Source organism: Schistocerca nitens, chromosome 3, assembly GCF_023898315.1.
Source record: "Schistocerca nitens isolate TAMUIC-IGC-003100 chromosome 3, iqSchNite1.1, whole genome shotgun sequence".
In the NCBI taxonomy this organism is placed as follows: domain Eukaryota; kingdom Metazoa; phylum Arthropoda; class Insecta; order Orthoptera; family Acrididae; genus Schistocerca; species Schistocerca nitens.
In genome coordinates this window covers 257,987,128-258,009,536 of record NC_064616.1, presented here as the reverse complement: position 1 = coordinate 258,009,536, position 22,409 = coordinate 257,987,128, and positions in this window count along the sequence as shown.

Below are 22,409 nucleotides of genomic sequence, written 5' to 3'. Positions count from 1 at the left end.
ATGTCCTTAGGTTAGTTAGGTTTAAGTAGTTCTAAGTCTGGGGGACTGATGACCTCAGATGTTAAGTCCCACAGTGCTTAGAGCCATTTGAAACTTATTATTATTATTATTATTATTATTTTCATGGGCGACGAAGGCTGGAACCTGCAGGCCAATACCGCAACTGGACGTCCGCTGTGTGGCGCCAGGTGATCTTTTCAGATGAATCACGTTTTATATTCGATCGGACAGAAAGCAAAGACCCTGCAACATTCGTCGGAACAGTCCTGAAAAGAGGAGGGAACGTTGTGGTCTGGAGAATGTTTTCGTGCCATTCCCTGGGTGATCTGATCATTCTGGAAGGTAAAATGGATCAACAAAAGTATGCATCTATCCTAGGGGAACATGTCCACTCCCACAGGCAGTCTTATTTCCTCGGCACGATGACATCTACCAACAGGACAACCGAATGTGTCACATACGTCATGGTTCGAAGAGCACCAGGATGAGTTTACCGCACTCTCCTGGCCACCACACTCCCCAAAGTTAAACCCAATGGAGAATATGTGGGATCACCTCAATCGAGCTGTTCGCGCCACAGCTCCTCAAGGGCGAAACCTTAGCCCCATTTCACACTGGGACACTGGTGACGGTCAGCAACGACGGTCACCGACAGAGACACATTCGTTTGAATAGGAGCATCACACCGGGACACTCTACTGCCTCACCGAGCCACTGTGACCCAGCAGTGACTCACCCTCGCCACATGTAACGGACAAGGTCACTGTGAAACTTCCTGGCAGATTAAAACTGTGTGCCGGACCGAGACTCGAACTCGGGACCTTTGCTTTTCGCGGGCAAGTGCTCTACCACCTGAGCTACCCAAGCACGACTCACGCCCCGTCCTCACAGCTTTACATCTGCCAATACCTCGCCTCCTACCTTCCAATGCTGTGAGGACGGGGCGTGAGTCGTCCTTGGGTAACTCAGTTGGTAGAGCACTTGCCCGGAAAGGTAAAGGTCCCGAGTTCGAGTCTCGGTCCGGCACACAGTTTTAATCTGCCAGGAAGTTTCATATCAGCGCACACTCCGCTGCAGAGTGAAAATCTCATTAAGGTCACTGTGTTTACAGCAGTCACCGCCAGACGTCCATTAGTTTGAATTGGAGTGTTCACACTGGACACAGATCACAGACACAGCGTTGCAGATTTGCCAACCGACAGGCAGTCATTTCTGAGACAGCGATGCGAAACATTTATTGTACATTATACTGTACAAATTATAGCCATGAGTTTAGATTTGATTAACACGGAAGATTTTGTAAGTGAAGTAGAAAGTCGTCCTGCTATTTGGAATGTGAAAAGCAATGACTATAGAAACAAAGTGATGAAAACGAATGCATGGCTAGAAATTATAACGAAGTTTGTGCCTGATTTCAGTGAGAAAAGCACGTATGAGGAAAACAAAATTGGTAAGTTGTATGTTCTTTTTTCAAATTTAATACCTTATTTTTCGGACAATAAAAGGCTACCGAAATTTGGTTGCTACCCTTGTACGAGGTCATTTCACTAACTAATCAGTTGGCGATACCTGCAGTGTCGAACACCAGTGATCCAGGAGTGTTCACCACAGTGACTGGTGCCCATCACTGGCGACCGTCACCAGTGTCTCAGAGTGAAACGGGCCGAACGCAGCTGATCACGGTACTGCACAGGGCACGGCTTCGTCTCCCTATCGGTGTGTTCCAGAACGCCATTGACGCTCTTCCTGCACGACTCGCAGCGGTCCGCGCTCCGGAAGGTGGTTATTCGGGCTTTTGACAGGTGGTCACATTAATGTGACTGTACGGTGTAGCATGGATGGCAGCCATATCGCAGCGCTACGGACGGCGACCTTACTCATGTTCAAAATGTCGTGCAAGATGTTGAAAACTGATCCATGACTAACCATCACTTTTTCCACATTGCCTCGATTATGATGCGTTTGTCTTTGAACACCAGAGTCTACACTTCTCTGGCGAATCCGGTTCTTTCGGAGAGACAGACAAACCACTTAAAATTGTTGCCATACACTTCCAAAAACTCAGTATGGACTGTTGCAGCGTTGGTCCCTCTAAATGCAGAAAACGAATCACAGGATACTACCATAGTGTGCAGCGTCATTTTGTTTTAGATCCTCTGTAGTTGGAATTAGGAACGACAGCAGTCGTTCTGCGCACCTACGTCATGCATTCTCCGACAGACAATGACAGTTCATTAGCGCCATGGGCGCTTTGCTGTGGATGTCGTAACGAATGCGAACATTAAAAGCGATCATAGAGAGTTTTTTTATTTAGTCTATTATTCCATTCGTTGCGAGTTGTCAACGATGATGGTTGTGGAAAGCAACAATTCTATATAAGCAAGAGAGAGACATAATTAGCAGGAAACACAATTTCTTCACGCGCAAAGCACATTCATGCGCGTACCGCAACCGCCGGTTGGAACCGGCAGCATTTTAATCCCTGTCCGTGTCTCTATCTGCCATCGCTCGTGAAGTGGACAATAGCGGCATGCTGCTTTAATGTGGCGCGGAGATTTCAATGTGGATCAGATCTGGAGACACGTACCTGCAAACAAACGAAAAAATAATTACATAAGTTTGTTTTTTAGACGTTTGATTAAAACATTACGACTACCCGTCGTAAATTATTCATCAGATGTGAATCACGGATTTGTTATAACTGTTTACGATAACAGAAAAACTGAACTTGCCGTTTCAAAACGGATTGAGTTAATTGGTGTGTGAAATTAATAAAAAAAATTCTGTGTGCAGTTCGGGTGCGCGCTGTATATTTTTCGTGAAAATGTCGGAAAACAATCATAACAAGTATCTTGTACTGTCACGTCGAAACAGTAATATGTTTTATAGGTACGGAATAAACAAACATACAGAGGCTGTATTTGTCCAGTGGTTCCAGGTGGTGTGAACTGCAATGTCACACACTTTTCTGGAGGGATAGTCTGTTCTAAAGAAGTGAGATTTTTATGCGCAGACCAGGGATCAAGCAAAAGGAAGTTATTTTGACCAGCCATTTCCCAAAGTCAGTGCTGGTACTATAGTTGCAGTTCTCTTAAGCCTGTTTTCTCACTCTTGCTTGCCGTGACGTAACTATTCCCCACTCCTCGTGCAAGATCACGCACACCGGAAAGAATTTTAGGGAGCAAACCATCTCCAACTTCTCACAGCACAATAAATACCTTTCCTTCCAATGTAGCATCCGGATTAACAGTGGTCATGACTGAATACGAAAACGTTAAAGCATTGATGTTATTTGATCTTTATACAACTCTTTTGGTACTTTTAGTTTAATTTCCAGGGTTCATATGCATTTCCTCATCAAATCGCGATTGGTCGGTGTTGAAAATAAATTTATTAGAAAACGATGCGATAAGTTTCTTCATCTCATCTACAAATTTTCGGGCAGATTTCACACTTTGCTCTGCATGGTAAAGTTGCTCTTTGTTTGAAATTTCCTTATTTTGCGTCTTCCAATTCTGTAGCACTGCCTGAAGTTATGCATCCATCCACTGTTTCCCTTGGTTCAAATGGCTCTGAGCACTATGGGACTCAACTGCTGTGGTAATTAGTCCCCTAGAACTTAGAACTACTTAGACCTAACTAACCTAAGGACACCACACACATCCATGCCCGAAGCAGGATTCGAACCTGCGACCGTAGCAGTCGCGCGGTTCCGGACTGCGCGCCTAGAACCACGAGACCACCGCGGCCGGCACTGTTTCCCTTGAAATCACTGTAATCTATGTCGCATGAAACTCGATGTGCATTACCTAGTAGGTCACTATCATTGTTTAAATGGTTCAAATGGCGCTGAGTACTGTGGGACTTAACATCTGAGGTCATCAGTCCCCTAGAACTTAGAACTACTTAAACCTAACTAACCTAAGGACATCTCACACATCCATGCCCGAGGCAGGATCCGAACCTGCGACCGTAGCTGTCGCGCGGTTCCGGACTGAAGCACCTAGAACCTCTCGGCCACAACAGCCGGCTCACTATCATGCACATCCTGTAAATTGTATCGAGCAACCTTGAAACGCGCAAACATCAATTTTTGTAACAGATGCGCATTGCCCTCCCTTGAATGTCTCTAGTTGTTCTTAGGCACTACACGGTCATACTGCAGCGGACTTATTTGAAATCTGTTCTTAATTGTATTTTACTATGCTGCGGATGGTCTTCGAAGTAAGTAATTATGTTTTGCACCCGCCCCTTGGACAACGATAGTCCTTTACTACATATCACTGGATACGGGATTTGTGGCTCCCTGTCCGAGAAGAATGATGACTAGACGCCTCGACACCTATTTCAGTATCACTTTCACTTGTTAAGAACGTATCGTTATCATTGTACTCCTCATGTACATTGTCGGCACATTATATGGTATACGACACCACACACTCCACTGACTCATCTTGCAGAATCGCTAATATTTCATCTGCCACTCTTTCTCACTCTGTGAAATTCCTGACGAAATGTCAGTTTCAGCAACTGTTGTTGTATATTTAATGCAATATTTGCTTTGTTTATCGTTGCCATTGCTCTGCTTTGTTTTAACATCACTAGCACTGTAGCACTGCTGTGAGTTACTCGTCAACTAAGCAGATCAAGTACGTTCCGTAGCCTCTTGCTGTGCTAGCCATTGGATACTTCCAGTACCACCCACCTGTTGCCACCAGCAGCCAACATTGTGGTTGTATGGTAGACAAAGCCGCGAGGGGTAGCCGCGTGGTCTTAGGCGGCTTGTCACGGTTCGCGCGGCTCCTCCCATTGTAGGTTCGAGTCCTCCCTCGGGCATGGGTTTGTGTGTTGTCTTAGTGTAAGTTAGTTTATGCTAGATTAAGTAGTGTGTAAGCCTAGGGGCCGATGACCTCAGCTGTTTGGGCCCATAGGAATTTACCATCACAGTGGTAGACAGTATGTGGGGCGTCGAATGCCGTAAAATATCGTTGGCTTTTTGCAACCTCGCACTCAATGGGTTCCTAGTTAGTATGAAAGAAAAGCTTGTTTTTGCTAAAATGTATTTGGGGAATTTAGAGTGACCTATTTTGCTACTTAGAATGAATTCAGCGAACCAGTAATACACATTCTGGTAAAAGTAATTAAAAGTAATATAACTGGGGTCATACGTCGGTGAAACACACTAGGTTTATAGACACTAGACTTCCAAAACCTTCCTTTAGTCGGCGCTGCAGTGTAATAGATCTCTTCAAGTGCTTAGGTACAAAGGATCTCGACTGTCAGAGATGCTTCTGCTTACTGTAGGAAACATGTAGCAGAGGTGACCTGATTACGGTTCGAATTGAGAATAGCCAGTACTGGTCGAAAGAGGGTGAAGTTGCAGAGAAACCCGTTCGCATCGAGATATATAAACAACCTATAAATACTCCGAAAAGGAAAACAAGGGCGAATAAAATCCATTATTTTCTGGTCTACAGTCACCCAAAAGATGAACATGGAACCTCGTCTTGTGATACTCGTTTAAAAAAGGACTTTTCATTAACTTCCAAACGGTTATCATGACACTACAATGAAAGCATACAGAAGGAACCGCTACGTATAGTAGCACAGCGGGAAGACGGGAAGGCTAGTAAGATTCCCTTAGCCTGCTTGGGTTGGGCATAGCTTGGGTTGGTAAAGCAGCCTCCCCGTTCGGCTGATGACGTGCAGCAGCCTGCCTCTACAACTACATCTACATCTACATGATTACTTTGCAATTCACATTTAAGTGCTTGGCAGAGGGTTCATCGAACCACAATCATACTATCTCTCTACCATTCCACTCCCGAACAGCTCGCGGGAAAAACGAACACCTAAACCTTTCTGTTCGGGCTCTGATTTCTCTTATTTTATTTTGATGATCACTCCTACCTATGTAGGTTGGGCTCAACAAAATATTTTCGCCTCCCTGGCTAACAGGCAATCATGGGCAGGTTAAATGTGGGATGTGTTCACCTATGGCACTCTTAGACGTGTGCCGTTCACATCGTTTCTCTAGCGACCGTTATACCTGTCACAGAGAACTGCATCTCTAATCATTTATATACCTGGTGTGTATGGTGTGCGTGTACGAAGTTACGTTGACATTCGATAATGTCTCTCGTATGCTTCACCTTTCTGTCAGACAGTGTATATTCCCATCGGAATTCAGAATTTTGTCGTTATTCACAGCTGGTTCCAGCCAGATTTACGTTGTTAATACTGTGTAGACATTAATAAACGGCATTAATTTTGGGTTTTTACCGTGGACACTACTGCAGTTAATAATATCATATTAACTTTTTTTCTCTCCGATCTGTGAGGTCGAAAGTTCTCTGAAGGTAATGTGATTAATCTCTCTTCGTTTTTGGCAGGCAGCTGAACATTGTTCCTGATGAATGACTCCTGTAAACAAAAAATAAATAAAACAACATGTGCGCACGTACTCTGCTACCCTAGTAGCCACTTGCTGCGTGCAGTGTCCGTTGACCTACTAAGGGGGACTACACAATTCTCTTCCCGTTGGCGGACCTGGTGGAATTTTCACCCGAGATACGCAAAATCGTACGAACGTCTGGGTTAGACCTTCCATTAGACTCCATTTTTGGATTTGATGCTGCAAATAGAGAGTCGTACTTCTACCCTACGGTCGAGGCTAGCTGTCTAGCTGCCTTCATCAAATCCGCCAACTGTCCAAACGAACTGCGGATGGCTTTAGAACCCAGATGGTGTGCGTCATTTTTTGTAACACTATAACGACGATGTGATTTTTTCAATAAATTATTTAAGTATCATATAATCTTGTGTAACCAAAAATATTTATTTTGCTGTAACTTTTAAAATTTATCCAAACATGTTTTTCGTATTTGATATGGATATTGTAATACGATTTTAAAAACCTCTGTGATTTTATACAAAAAATATTGTTACACTGGATAATGTCATGACAGAAATTATAGGGAAAGTTAGGTGGTTTTCGTGTTTGTTAGAGAATAATTGTGCTGGTAGCACTGATTCTGGGAGTTGGGCGTTACCTTGTTACGTTAGAGAGCACACGTTCGGACTCAGTACTAGCCACAACATTGAGTGGATGTGTGAATCTCGCACAAGACGAGAAGTTGGTCAGTGTGAGACGAAGTCATATTTTGCGACACACGTAGGGAGAGACGTATGTGGACAGATGAATTACGTTCCAAATATCATCAAGAGCTCGTCCCGAATCGGTCTACAAATCACCAGAGTGTTCTCGTAACGAAATAGATGGAGCACTGTCGCAGACGCGGACACCTTCGTCTAGACAGCATCGGTAAATTATAAGATTGTTTAGTTCCGATTAGCTTAGAACATTTGTGAGACCCCTCCAATGAATTTCATTAAGAACTGAATAATAATGCTAAGCATACGAAATTTTAACTCCTCAATCTAGTCATTAATCTCAGTTATTGTTATCTAGTCTAGGATCGTGCACCTTTCCCACTGTGACAGAACCATGTGTCAGTAATGAGTATCCAGTCTATAATAGAAAGAACGTCGTCCAAAATTTATGTCAGTTTATGTTGGAAAACGATCTAAATTGTTCAGTAATAATTTCTCAGTCAGTCAGACAGCATGTTCAATATAACAATCATATAGAGAAAATTAGTATAATTTGAATAAAGTGCTATTAAAGTAATAGTAAAATACACTCATGCTTATGAATTAAGGATAATGCTGATGCATGGTGAAACAACGCTCTGGTGGGCGGTTAGCGGGTTTATATCAACTCGGGGTATGACCATGAGGTGCATTTGACCTGCGGTCGTCGTACGGTGGCGCTGGCTGCAGTCCACATACGCAGAGGTGTGTTGGTGCATGTCAGAGTACGGTGCAGCAAGTAAGTGCGCAGACGTTTTCAGACGTACTAATGGTGACTGTGTGTTGAAAATGGCTCAAATAACACATACTGATGACGTTATGAGGGATAGAATAGTAGGGCGACAGGAGGCTGGTCAAACACAGCAGGTCGTAGCACGGGCCCTCCGTGTGCCACAAAGTGTGATCTCAAGATTATGGCAACGATTCCAGCAGACAGGAAACGTGTCCAGGCGCTACAGTACGGGACGTTCACAGTGTACAACACCACAAGAAGACCGATATCTCACCATCAGTGCCCGCAGACGGCCACGGAGTACTGCAGGTAGCCTTGCTCGGGACCTTACCGCAACCACTGGAACAGAGTTGTTTCCAGACACACAGTCTACAGACCACTGAACAGAGATGGTTTATTCGCCCGGAGGCCTGCAAGGTGCATTCCACTGACCCCTGGTCACAGGAGAGCCCGTAAAGCCTGGTGTCAAGAACACAGTACATGGTCATTGGAACAGTGGTCCCAGATTACGTTCACGGACGAGTCCAGTTATACTCTGAACAGTGATTCTCGTCGGGTTTTCATCTGGCGTGAACCAGGAACCAGATACCAACCCCTTAATGTTCTTGAAAGGGACCTGTGTGGAGGTCGTGGTTTGATGGTGTGGGGTGGGATTATGATTGGTGCACGTACATCCCTGCATGTCTTTGACAGAGGAACTGTAACTGGTCAGGTGTATCAGGATGTCATTTTGCACCAGTATGTCCGCCTTTTCAGGGGAGCAGTGGGTCCCACCTTCCTCCAGATGGATGATAACGCACGGCGCCACCGAGCTGCCATCGTGGAGGAGTACCTTGAAACAGAAGGTATCACGCGAATGGAGTGGCCTGCCTGTTCTCCAGACCTAAACCCCCATCGAGCACGTCTGGGATGCTCTCGGTCGACGTATTGCTGCACGTCTTCAAACCCCTACGACACTTCAGGAGCTCCGACAGGCACTGGTGCAAGAATGGGAGGCTATATCCTAGCAGCTGCTAGACCACCTGATCCAGAATATGCCAATCCGTTGTGCGGCCTGTGTACGTGTGCATGGTGATCATATCCCATATTGATGGCGGGGTACATGCTCTCGAAACAGTGGCGTTTTGCAGCACATGTGTTTCAGGACGCTTTCCTCAACTTATCACCAATACCGTGGACTTATACATTCTGCAATTATCCTTAATTTATGAGCATGAGTGTAATGTAAATGCAAACTATAAATCTTTTAGTACTTTTCATACCATGACTGAGTTTTTGTATGCTTAGTAGTTCTTTTTTGGGCGTTGCATCTACATTGAAGCTTTGTTATTTGTGATTCATGCAAATACACTCCTGGAAATTGAAATACGAACACCGTGCATTCATTGTCCCAGGAAGGGGAAACTTTATTGACACATTCCTGGGGTCAGATACATCACATGATCACACTGACAGAACCACAGGCACATAGACACAGGCAACAGAGCATGCACAATGTCGGCACTAGTACAGTGTATATCCACCTTTCGCAGCAATGCAGGCTGCTATTCTCCCATGGAGACGATCGTAGAGATGCTGGATGTAGTCCTGTGGAACGGCTTGCCATGCCATTTCCACCTGGCGCCTCAGTTGGACCAGCGTTCGTGCTGGACGTGCAGACCGCGTGAGACGACGCTTCATCCAGTCCCAAACATGCTCAATGGGGGACAGATCCGGAGATCTTGCTGGCCAGGGTAGTTGACTTACACCTTCTAGAGCACGTTGGGTGGCACGGGATACATGCGGACGTGCATTGTCCTGTTGGAACAGCAGGTGCCCTTGCCGGTCTAGGAATGGTAGAACGATGGGTTCGATGACGGTTTGGATGTACCGTGCACTATTCAGTGTCCCCTCGACGATCACCAGTGGTGTACGGCCAGTGTAGGAGATCGCTCCCCAAACCATGATGCCGGGTGTTGGCCCTGTGTGCCTCGGTCGTATGCAGTCCTGATTGTGGCGCTCACCTGCATGGCGCCAAACACGCATACGACCATCATTGGCACCAAGGCAGAAGCGACTCTCATCGCTGAAGACGACACGTCTCCATTCGTCCCTCCATTCACGCCTGTCGCGACACCACTGGAGGCGGGCTGCACGATGTTGGGGCGTGAGCGGAAGACGGCCTAACGGTGTGCGGGACCGTAGCCCAGCTTCATGGAGACGGTTGCGAATGGTCCTCGCCGATACCCCAGGAGCAACAGTGTCCCTAATTTGCTGGGAAGTGGCGGTGCGGTCCCCTACGGCACTGCGTAGGATCCTACGGTCTTGGCGTGCATCCGTGCGTCGCTGCGGTCCGGTCCCAGGTCGACGGGCACGTGCACCTTCCGCCGACCACTGGCGACAACATCGATGTACTGTGGAGACCTCACGCCCCACGTGTTGAGCAATTCGGCGGTACGTCCACCCGGCCTCCCGCATGCCCACTATACGCCCTCGCTCAAAGTCCGTCAACTGCACATACGGTTCACGTCCACGCTGTCGCGGCATGCTACCAGTGTTAAAGACTGCGATGGAGCTCCGTATGCCACGGCAAACTGGCTGACACTGACGGCGGCGGTGCACAAATGCTGCGCAGCTAGCGCCATTCGACGGCCAACACCGCGGGTCCTGGTGTGTCCGCTGTGCCGTGCGTGTGATCATTGCTTGTACAGCCCTCTCGCAGTGTCCGGAACAAGTATGGTGGGTCTGACACACCGGTGTCAATGTGTTCTTTTTTCCATTTCCAGGAGTGTAGTTCTAAATTGTTTAAGGTAGTGGAATTCTATGTTTTTATTTTTGAAGTTAATGGGTTTTGATTGTGCAGCTAAGCATTATTGTGAGGTAACCCAATTTTGACTGAAATAGGGAATGTTCACCATTTAAACATTTCTGTAACGATTATTTGTAAATTTTCCCAAATCATGACATTTGATTTTGTTTAGTTATTTCAAAGCATAGTTAATATTAATTCTCTTCCTTATTTAGTAAAGTGACCAGGTGAGTTATGAAATAATTACATTTTTGATAACAAACTAGTTAATCAATAGAGTTATTCCAGTTGGATTGGCGATAGTATTTAGAAATGACTTCAGTGATTTGCTGTGGGCTATTCAGAATTTTGTGGTTCTTTTCGCTGTCTTTGTTGTGTGTGATTTGCACTACTCTATAACGATCAGTCAAAATTCGCATAAGAAGAAGGAAGAGTAAGTTATTTGTAAAAGTAACTTGTTGTAGGGGAAAGTAGGGCAGAACAGGCTACATTAATTTCTGATCTGTATAAATTATTTTCAATCATCAGTAAGTCAGTAAATCAATTACACATTCAACAACGTGATACTAGTTCGGTATCAGTTTAAAATAAACATTTCAACACAAAAACTAAAAACCTCGTTAGGTGCACAGTCCCCGTTGACATGAATCGAAAAATGTGCAAAGCTGCAAAAAATATGTGGAAACACACAGAAATCCTTAAAAAACTAGCAAATGATACCATAAATCTATTTTAAGTACCAAAACTGGTTTGTGGAAAAGTGCTCCTTCACGACTTGCCTCTTTTTGTTCTTCTCTATAAAAAGTTTTCGTTTTTTAAGTTTTTCTGTTCTTCTTTCTCTTTCCTGCTTTTTCTTGAACTTCTAAGTGATTTTCATATGGAGAGGAAGTCAGTATTACTGTTTTACTCTTTTTCCTATTTGTAATTTTCTTTGCGCCTTTTACAAAGTTAAACTTTGTAGGAGGCATTACAAACTTAGGTGACAGAGATTGATGGTGCTGTACCGGAAGTTTCAGCCCGGAATCTCACTGACTGACGTAGAATTGCCTTCAGTGATGAGTTCTGCTTCGAATAGAGCTTCAGTAACCTGCGAAGACGTGTCTGGAGACGCCACAGATCATGATGGGATACCAACTTGACTGTGGCTCGCCATACTGACCGAAAACCAGGAGCGATGGTCTGGGTGCCATTTCTTTTCATAGCAGGACCCCTTTGGTTGTTATCGGCGGCACCCTTACAGCACAGCGGTACGTCGATGGTATTCTGCGCCCCGTTTTGTTGCCCTTCATGGCAAGCCATCCTGGGCTTACATTTCAGCGAGATAATGCCCGCCCGCCAGGCGAGGGTTTCTAGTGCTTGTGTTCGTGCTTCCCAAACCCTACCTTGGCCAGCAAGGTCGCCGAATCTCTCCCCAAATAAGAACGTTTGGAGCATTATGGGCAGGTCCCTCGAACCATCTCGGGATTTAGACGACAGTTGGACAGAAAAAAATGGCTCTGAGCACTATGGGACTCAACTGCTGAGGTCATTAGTCCCCTAGAACTTAGAACTAGTTAAACCTAACTAACCTAAGGACATCACACACATCCATGCTCTAGGCAGGATTCGAACCTGCGACCGTAGCGGTCTCGCGGTTCCAGACTGCAGCGCCAGAACCGCGCGGCCACTTCGGCCGGCAGTTGGACAGAATTTTGCACGATATCCATGAGGGCGTCCAACAACTATATCAATCAATGACAAGCCAAATAACAGCTTGTATAAGGACCAGAAGTGTTCCAAGGCGTTATTAACTTGCTCAATTTGTTAAGCTGCTTCTCTTGAATAAATCATCCAATGTTTCTGAAATTGTAATCATTTGTTTGTCTGTATGTGTATGTCTCATTTACCGATTTCCGTCCTATTCGAATAATTCCTTCGAGGTGAGTCGCTTTCCTTGTATTAGAATGTAACAATAATAATAATAATGATAATAATACTTCATAGACCACACGGAGCCGGCCGCGGTGGCCCTGCGGTTCTGGCGCTGCAGTCCGGAACCGCGGGACTGCTACGGTCGCAGGTTCGAATCCTGCCTCGGGCATGGGTGTGTGCGATGTCCTTAGGTTAGTTAGGTTTAAGTAGTTCTAAGTTCTAGGGGATTTATGACCTAAGATGTTGAGTCCCATAGTGCTCAGAGCCATTTGAAGACCACACGGAAGTGTAGTAGCCATTACGTATTTACTGTTAGGTTGTTCTTCCAGTTAGTCATTTATTGCTATGGAGCGAACAATGAAACACTCTGTGGTCTATTGCAGGAACTGCCTACAACTCGGAGACAGCAAAGCACGAGGTATGTGTATAGTGGGTGGACTATGTGATGAAGATTTTGTTCTTATATTCGTTTCCAAATTCTTGCCTCCACCACATTGTGTCACACACCAGTGCTAGTATTCGAAAAAATTATAATCATTGGTAACTTATGTAAGCTGTATTACAGCCTTACGAAATAGTGATAAAAGTAATGATATTTGAAAAACACTTGCACCCGTTTATTTTTACCCTTCATAAAATTACATTTTACCTCTAGAGGGGTAATTATCAACAGGTTGGGAAGCATTTGATGTAAAGGAACCGAGGATAGCCTCATTCGTGTCGACATGAGCCACTGTTCGCAGCCCGTTGACCCAGTGCCTTCAGTAGCCGCCGTCAGAGGCCTCCTACAAATCTCTGACGAGACCTCCTGGCAAAATATACCTAGTGCACACGGGCATTCTTTCCCGTCCTGTCCGGTATGCGACCAGTACCTAGTTGGATTAACGAAGGAGACACGGAAGCGGCGTGATTTATGAAAGGCCTGTTCATACAGCGAGAATGGTTCATAAAATGCTCGTTAAACCGCAGTGGGAGATGCTGCAAGAAAGGCCCACGTTCCGATAAGAGTCAAGAAACGTATTACTTCCTCCATTGCCTGCGCGGGATTAGCCGAGCGGTCTGAGGCGCTGCAGTCATGGACTGTGCGGCTGGTCCTGGCGGAGGTTCGAGTCCTCCCTCGGGCATGGGTGTGTGTGTTTGTCCATAGGATAATTTAGGTTAAGTAGTGTGTAAGCTTAGGGACTGATGATCTTAGCAGTTAAGTCCCATAAGATTTCACACACATCTGAACATTTTTTTAACTTCCTCCATTATACATGTCGTGTAACAGGTGCCAGGGTACATTCCATAAATTCGGGCTTATACGGAAGGCTATCCTTCCTGCTAGACCATACGAAAATGAAACAAATATATGAACAATGATACTTCGTACGCTTCCCCAATACATTGTACGGCGGTCCGCGGAGTGCAGATGATGATGTAGGTATCATGCAGTGCGACAGAACAGACTGATCACGATCTGCATCGCTGATGAATTAGAATTTTTCAACAATTCTTCCAATTAATTTCACTAACGAGTTGGTAGGGGCAGTGGATAATGCACTGACATCAAACGTTCGTGGCGAAATTTTTCATTGAAATGCCCCTGGCCGATACGTTTCCTCATGTTTCTCCACCTAAACTAGAGTAAGTTATGAAAATACGTAGTGCGAGACGTATTCAACAGGACGTTATGAAAATACGGTGGAAATCTACGTGACGACAGCCAGATGACATGTCAAGTGAAAAGAATCTCAGTTTCTCCTCCACCCCCTTGCAAAACCAAATATGTATATGACGATTCCATCTTAAATCACTCCGGACAGATATCACCAAACAACTGATGGTTCTGAATCCAACTAACCGAAGTAGTTGACTTGTATTTTCACCGGGATGGTGCCAAACACTTTCTCGATTCTTGGAACTTCCTACTATAACGATTCGCTCCTCACCGACGCCATCCAACCTACAGACAATACTTTGCCAATTGTCTGGGTAGTGTCTTCTTGGACCCTCCACGCAGTTGGGGTGTACCGGCAATGAGAAGTTAACCTTATTTGCGTGTCAGTTTTACGAACCGGAACAAGTGACAAAACCATATGAACTCTTCCTTGTAAAGACCTGCCACACCCCAATGGCGGGTTCGAAGGACCCGCGGACTTCTTGTCGCTAATAGCCGCGGGTGTGGTGTCTAATGTAGGTTCCGCCGGAAAGGCGGCCCTTACGTTGAATTTATGCTTTAATTTTGTTTTTGCTATTTAGATACTTTCTTTATCTAGAAGGGTACAGTTATACGAATAAAGATTGTTTGTTTAACCTGCCTTCCTGTTCCAAAAAATAAAATAAAATGCGTAGTTGGCGGTTGGGGGACTGGAAGCGGGATGCATCGTGGCCAGGCCCTGCGTTTCGACCCCTGCGCACACTGCCTTCACCAGCCTGAAGCTTATCGGTCTGATGGTGATGAGGTCCCATACTCCGAGGAGTGTAGGGGGCGATGCGGGAGACCCGCACCGCTGTGCTAGGCAAGGTCCTAGTGTAAGTGGTTTGCCATTGCCTTCCTCCGACCGTAATGGGGATGAATGATGATGATAAAGACGACACAACAACACCCAGTCATCTCGAGGCAGGAAAAATTCCTGATCCCGCCGGGAATCGAACCCGGGACCCCGAGCGCGGGAAGCGAGAACGCTATCGCAAGACCACGAGCTGACGGGTCTAAATCCTTTTTAAAAAAATAAAAAAAAGGGACTCAGTGGTTAAGGCGCTAGGGTCACGTTTGGAAGTAGCAACGTTCAAAACCCCTCTCACCGTTCTGTTATAGTTTTTCCACGATTTATCTAAATCGCTCAAAGTGAATGACGAAATGGTACTATTTAAAAAGACGCGGCTGGTTTCCTTTCCCGTCTTTGTTGTATCTGAACTTATGCCCCATTTCTAATGACCTTTTTATCGTCGGAATGTCCAATCCTAATCTTCCTTATATGATTACAGAGTTTGATTTACGATGTAATAATCAAATAGTACCGTCTGTTTTTGTCCAATGGAAACGGATGTGTTCCAATAGCGAAAGTAGGTACTGGAGACTTAGTTCTGTACTGTGAAATACAGGAGAGGCCACAGTGTGTACTGTGATGGGGATGTTGATGTGGGGAGGGTATAACATTGTTAGTAGGCTCAATGGCTTGGGTTAGTGACCATCGTGGACCTGTTCTGGAGGAATATGTACGTAATAGTGGTTCTGCGATTATTACTCAGCGAGCATTTCTGATTCATTTTGAACTTGACCGACATGATTTGGTTCCTGATACAAAAACTATTAGAATTCCGAGCATCAGGTCCTGTACTGAATAAAATCTACTGGCCGGCCTCAGACTATAACGACGCCGGAAAATGTGGTGCGTGTGAGAGCGTTAGTCCCCTTATCTCCAAAGCGTTCAGTACTTAAAGATGCAGCTGCTCTGGGATTGTCTGATAGGAATATAAGAAGGATCCTGCATTAAGATCTTCATATGCTCTCATGCAAAATGACGATTACCCAAAAATTAAGTGAAGAAGATTTTGAAACTCGCGGATATGTGTGTGTGTGTGTGTGTGTGTGTGTGTGTGTGTGTGTGAGTGAGTGTGTTTGTGAGGAAATTATCAACGACCACTTCATAGCCATCGTGTGGTGGTTTGGTGAGTCGTTGCTGAATATGGTGTGTGAGGTCCGCATTTTTTTTTTTTTTTTTGATGGAGGTGGCGTAACGGTAACGGTTAATTCAAAGCGCTGCTGTCACATGGGAGAGACTTTCCTCTGACGTAAGCTAAACGAGTCGATTGCGGGCCATGAAGAGAGAGGAGTCTGGTTTCAATAACACGGAGCCCCAGTTCACATTGCTCGCCATTCTCTAGAATTTTTGAGAAAGTTCTTTCCTTACGTCGTTTCTCTTCGCTAGGAGACGTCGGCTGGTACACAAGGTCAACTGCTTTATCACCTTGTGATTTTTTTTCCTTGGGGACACTTAAGGGCTCAAGTGTGCAAACATCGCCCCTTGCCCCTGCAAGCATTTAAGGAGACAATCACACAGAAAGTGGCTGCCATTCCACAGAAAATGACATGAAGAACAGTGGACAACTTCCGGAAAGGTTACGTCAATTTGTCAAACAATGGAGGACGCCATTTACCCGTCATAATTTTTAAATACAACTAATGTCAAATTGCACACCATTTGTTGCTCACGAATGAAAGTATTTTACCTGTCTCTTTCTTTGTGTGTTTGTAACTACGTTTTGAAAGACGGAAGGTCTTTTTACCGGACCCTGTATTATCAGAAACCACTGCAAGTTTTAAAACGGGACCACCTAACACGAAAACGGTTATTTTCATGAGATGGAGAAACGAGAGGTGTGAAAACTAAATAACGCAAATTATTTCATATGCAGTAATTGTAAATAACGTCGGCGTGGTGGTATAGCGGGTAGAGACTCCGACTTTGGAGGTTCCGGCTTCATTTGCGGGTAAGGGTGGGGATTTTTGCTCTACACAGCCAGCTATGGAATGAATATCGGGGATCTTTTCCGGGGGTAAAAGGCGGTCGGGGCGATGGGCCCGTCACCCACCACCTCTTAGTGGTGGTGGTAGTGGTTAGTGTTTAACGTCCCGTCGACAACGAGGTCATTAGAGACGGAGCGCAAGCTCGGGTCAGGGAAGGATTGGGAAGGAAATCGGCCGTGCCCTTTCAAAGGAACCATCCCGGCATTTGCCTGAAACGATTTAGGGAAATCACGGAAAACCTAAATCAGGATGGCTGGAGACGGGATTGAACCGTCGTCCTCCCGAATGCACCTCCTAGTACCGCGGCGACAATAGGCTGTACTCTATAGTACTGTTAATATTTTTAAAAATATCGGGAATCCGAAATGTCGATATTTAAAATATTTCCATATCGGCCCTTGATATATCGAAAAAATTATCTATATATTGGTCGAAAAAGTACTGATGTACCGGCCCATAAAAATATCGGCTTCACATCGTAAATATAATGCCGGTTTTAGAGCTGTGTATTTCAGCATTAGTTTATTATTAGATATTCTGTACATCAACAAGCTAGCGGACTGCTTATCCCCTTCAGAGTATGAATTGAAAGGAAAACGATGCACATTCACGCTTGGTGATAACCACTTTGCTAACAATGATAACGGCATGTTAGTAACACAGTAAAAGTGCCCGATGGGTCCGTCTTCCGTTTTCGTCACGTATTGAGTTTGTCCGGAACAGTTCATGCCGACTTCCCTGTTTTTTCATTTGTGCAAACTCCAGCGAACTAGCAGCTATAGTGTGAAAACTGCATGGTGAAGTTTAACGTTGCAGGTTCTGTTGGTAGCACTGAGCCCTGATTACGTCAGCATTTCCCCTCACACGTCTTCGCCCACAGCAAAGACCAGACGTGTCATTTAGATTTTTGTTCATCATTTTCAGCAACGGTTTTTGAAGAATTGCGCTGTGAAGGAATAGCACACTAGTTGCGTTAAAATTGTTTTTTAACGCAACTGGTGTGCTATTTCTTCATATCGGAAATCTTGTTACTCCATTCACACCGCCATCCCCAGTGCAATTGGACTTGTTCTTTGTGCCACCTATACATTCTTCCCGCATCTCGTGGTCGTGCGGTAGCGTTCTCGCTTCCCACGCCCGGGTTCCCGGGTTCGATTCCCGGCGGGGTCAGGGATTTTCTCTGCCTCGTGATGGCTGGGTGTTGTGTGCTGTCCTTAGGTTAGTTAGGTTTAAGTAGTTCTAAGTTCTAGGGGACTGATGACCATAGATGTTAAGTCCCATAGTGCTCAGAGCCATATACATTCTTCACACAGTCAAAGAGAAAGACTAGACGTGATGAAGCTCAAAAAGTAGTAAGACTCCTTGACACAGTGAAAGTAAAATTATATTCTACTACACTCTAAAAAGAACAGTTTCAAATTTTTACCCAAAATTGCGAAAAAAATATAATATAAAATAAAAATATCGGTACTCGATACTGCCGTTTCAGTATTGATATATCAATATATTGGTGAGAGGGTGGAAGAACCATCGCCCATATATATTGACATTTTTTGGAAAAACCATCGATATATCGACACATCGATATTTTATCAACAGCCTTGGTACCTGCGGTGAGGCCAGTAGCCCGGTCGCGGGCTGTGCCCCATACACTTTACCTTTTTCTTTAACTGCAAATAATGATAAATAATGACACGTTAGTCAATTCGTCTGTCGCTGCTTGGTAGAATAACCTCATAGAAAGTGGCGCAAAATGTTAGGAAGTGTTTGCCTACTGTAATATAGCACCCATGTTACCAAAGGCCTTGAGGTATTCTTATTATGAGACGCGCACTCAGCTGCATATTTGATACAGCAACAGCACTATCCGGAATGACCACTTCTCCGAGAGATTGCACTACTGAAAGGAAGTCCAGTTGTGATGACAAAATTTGAGCATCCTCTGGTAAGGATTTTGCGGTATGTTTACCCTGATTTTTTTCACTTTGATGAAACATTTGAAAAGACTGAATCCCTAAATTATTCAAGAAAGGGCCATCAGGAAGACTAGCCTCAACTGGAACCCTGGAGAATGTGGAACGAGTGCGAATCATATTCAGTGAGGAGTCCAATACGTGAAATAGACATTCATCACAGCAACTCGGGGTGTTACGACTGTCTCTGCTGAGGATAATGGAGAGAAAGTTAACCTCTTGCCTAACAAAATTCAGCTGTGCAAACCTTTGAAGGACAGTGATGTGGGACAGCGATATTATTTTGCAGATGAGATGATCTTACAAATGGTTAAAATGGCTCTGAGCACTACGGGACTTAACATCTGAGGTCATCAGTCCCCTAGAACTTAGAACTACTTAAACCTAACTAACCTAAGGACATCACACACATCCACGCCCGAGGCAGGATTCGAACCTGCGACCGTAGCAGTCGCGCGGTTCCGGACTGAAGAGCCTAGAACGGCTCGGTCACAGCGGCCGGCGCAGATGAGATGACCGAGGCCTTTTAAAACGGCACAGTTGTTAAGAATCAGGTTTAGTTAATGAGGCACACTGCAATCTCCACGGGGACGTCAACAAACGGAACTCGCTCCACTGGGGTAATGCGAATCCACACGTTGAAGCTGCTGGACTTGGTGTGGAATGGCTACCATATAGTCACGATCTCACTCCCTTGATTATTTCTTTTGAGATTATCTAAGAACAGAATCTTCGAAGATGCAACTGCTTCACTCCAGGACCCACGTACTGAATTTTCTAGAAAGATCTGTGCAGTCGAAACAGGTAATCTTCAGTAATTCATCACGGGATTCAGTTCAAGACTCTGTACACTCGTTTCTGCAGAGGAAAAGCACTTTGAAAACCTTTTTTATTAAATTTCGGGCTTTATGCTATAACATAAATATAATAGCAAGAATCTTTCATCCCACACTATGTCGTAGTAGACAAAAACTTCATAACATCTATTTTGCGCCACCCTGTACTTACAAATGTAAAGCCAAAAATGTGAATGTTCTACAGTATTAATTTATTTGGTTAACCAGTTTTCGGCTCACAGACGTATCGTTAGATGATTTTTCTACTATCCAGCGATCGAAGGATCAACTTGTATCTAATTACAATTGCCGCATATCAAATAATTTGTGTTACTTACATATCTGATCTTTTGCCACCAAATTGTCCAATGATGGCGTTGTAAGTCAAACGTAGTCAACTGAGTAAATTAATACGGTAGAACACTCACATTTTGGACTTTTCATTTATATGTAAATAATTACTATTTTCTAAATAGAGACAAGCATACCATCTTATACATGTTTTCGTTCTGTAAAAGCAGCGTTGTCAAAACAAATTTTTTCCCATGGTGTTGATTGATGTATTCTCAAACTTATACTTGAATACTCCTTTGTTTTGTAATGAATGTCTTCCTCTGTAGCGGGATAACGGGTCCAACGAAACCGAGAGATTGAAGGTTGACCCCCACGAAATTTTTCAATCTCCGAAAATTTTCACATCTCCTCGTAGTGATAGCAGAAGCGAAATTCCCGGCTGATCGGGCAGGCAGTGCGCTTTGATCAACGAGAAATGGTACGCCGCTCGCATGACAATAATGGGGAGGTTATTGCCGGCGATAACCGCGGCAAATCGTGCAAGAATCCTTCCTGGAGCGAGCGAACAAAAACGAGCCTGCTATTTGTGCGGCGCGCCAGCTATGGCGAGCGGTTCGTTAAATTCACATTCAGCGGTCATAACAGCTCTTGGCAGTTGCCGGCCGAGAAAGGGGAATAGCGGGGGAGCGGAGAGGTCGGGCGAAAAATTAGGCGGCCGGCGATTGTGCCAGGATTGTTTCTTTCAGAATGCGCTTGTTGTTGTAGCGTATAATACAGTCTGTCATAGCCGGCGACTGTGATTACCCGCCAGCAGTGAATAGAAGTGTCAGTCGGAGACTCCCGTAGTTACGCCTGACATGAAAATTTCTTTCTCGATAGAGCAGGTATTTTTATGACGTAACGACAGTTCGAGCCGGTAACGTACATTACCGTGTGCCATTATGTAGCGCTGATGGAACGCATTATCTGCCTCTTGTTTGTTCCTGCTCCTGGGAGCTGTTTGATGGGATATGTGTTGTCGCAACCAGTTGCGAACAAGACCAGAGCTAGTTTATGTCTGCGTCACGATGATGGTCCCACGAAGTATCCTATGGATACTGATCCATTTCGGAAGGTTTGCTGGATGATCAAACAAAGATCAGTGGAAAACTGAATGATCTTAATTCGCTACACAGGATGCTCCAGATCTACCGTAACAGCTCTTTTTCTCGAAAATGGTGCGAGCTAGTTTCTGCGGGTACTACGGACGAGTTCTGTGAAGAAGCCCACAGTGCCAGAATTTTCGCCGGCCGCTGTGATCGCGCGGTTCTAGGTGCTTCAATCCGGAACTACGCGGCTGCTACGGTCGCAGGTTCGAATCCTGCCCCGGGTATGTTTGTAGGTTAATGATCTCAGATGTTAAGTCCCATAGTGCTTAGAGTCATTTTAACCAGAATTTTCCTCGACGTTGGGTAAAGACGGTAAGCTCTCAAAGTGGAACATTATTTTTTGGAAAGTTTCCGTTAAGTTGCGAAGATTCGTTGGTATTATCAGGACTTTCTGGCGTCGAAGGGTTGAGCAATCCTTAAATACAGAAGCTGAATCATTGCAGCATGGAGAATGTGCTTAAAAATAACGTTGCAATGACTTTTTAATAAAGCTTGTCCTTTTTTCAATAACGTATTTTTCTGCCATTTTAAAGGTAAATACTGCATTTTTTAAACGCAAATAATCATTTTATCTGAAAATTAATGGCGAAAATGACATTTGCCTGTTTTCGTATTACCGCGATGTGTTCGATATGTTGTTCTTTGTCGTGAAAAGCACATTCTGCCTCCATCTTCGTGCTCTCTGCGTATCCTGTTCTATCTCTGTATCTGGCGACTCCAGGAGCGCCACCGAATTCGATCTATCGATTAAACTAGGCTAGGGAAGGTAGGGGGGCTAAGAGCATAAAAGCTGTCAGTCTACATTGTTTAGACGTGTGTTCGCGTCGATTACACAATAATTCTCCGCTTTACCGTGTAGTGTTATATGAAAACTTTAAAGCTAGAGTTCCCATCAACGTTTAGCTGCAGACAGATGTTTTGCGTGTTTCAGTGCTCAACTTTTAAGAATGCCAGTGTGTATGTTGTTCCTGTTTCTATCTCTCTGTGATAAATACGATAGTGCTCCCACAGTCGTGGGGAATTCAGTTTTCCTTGACAGGTATTACGGCTATGCTTGTTCT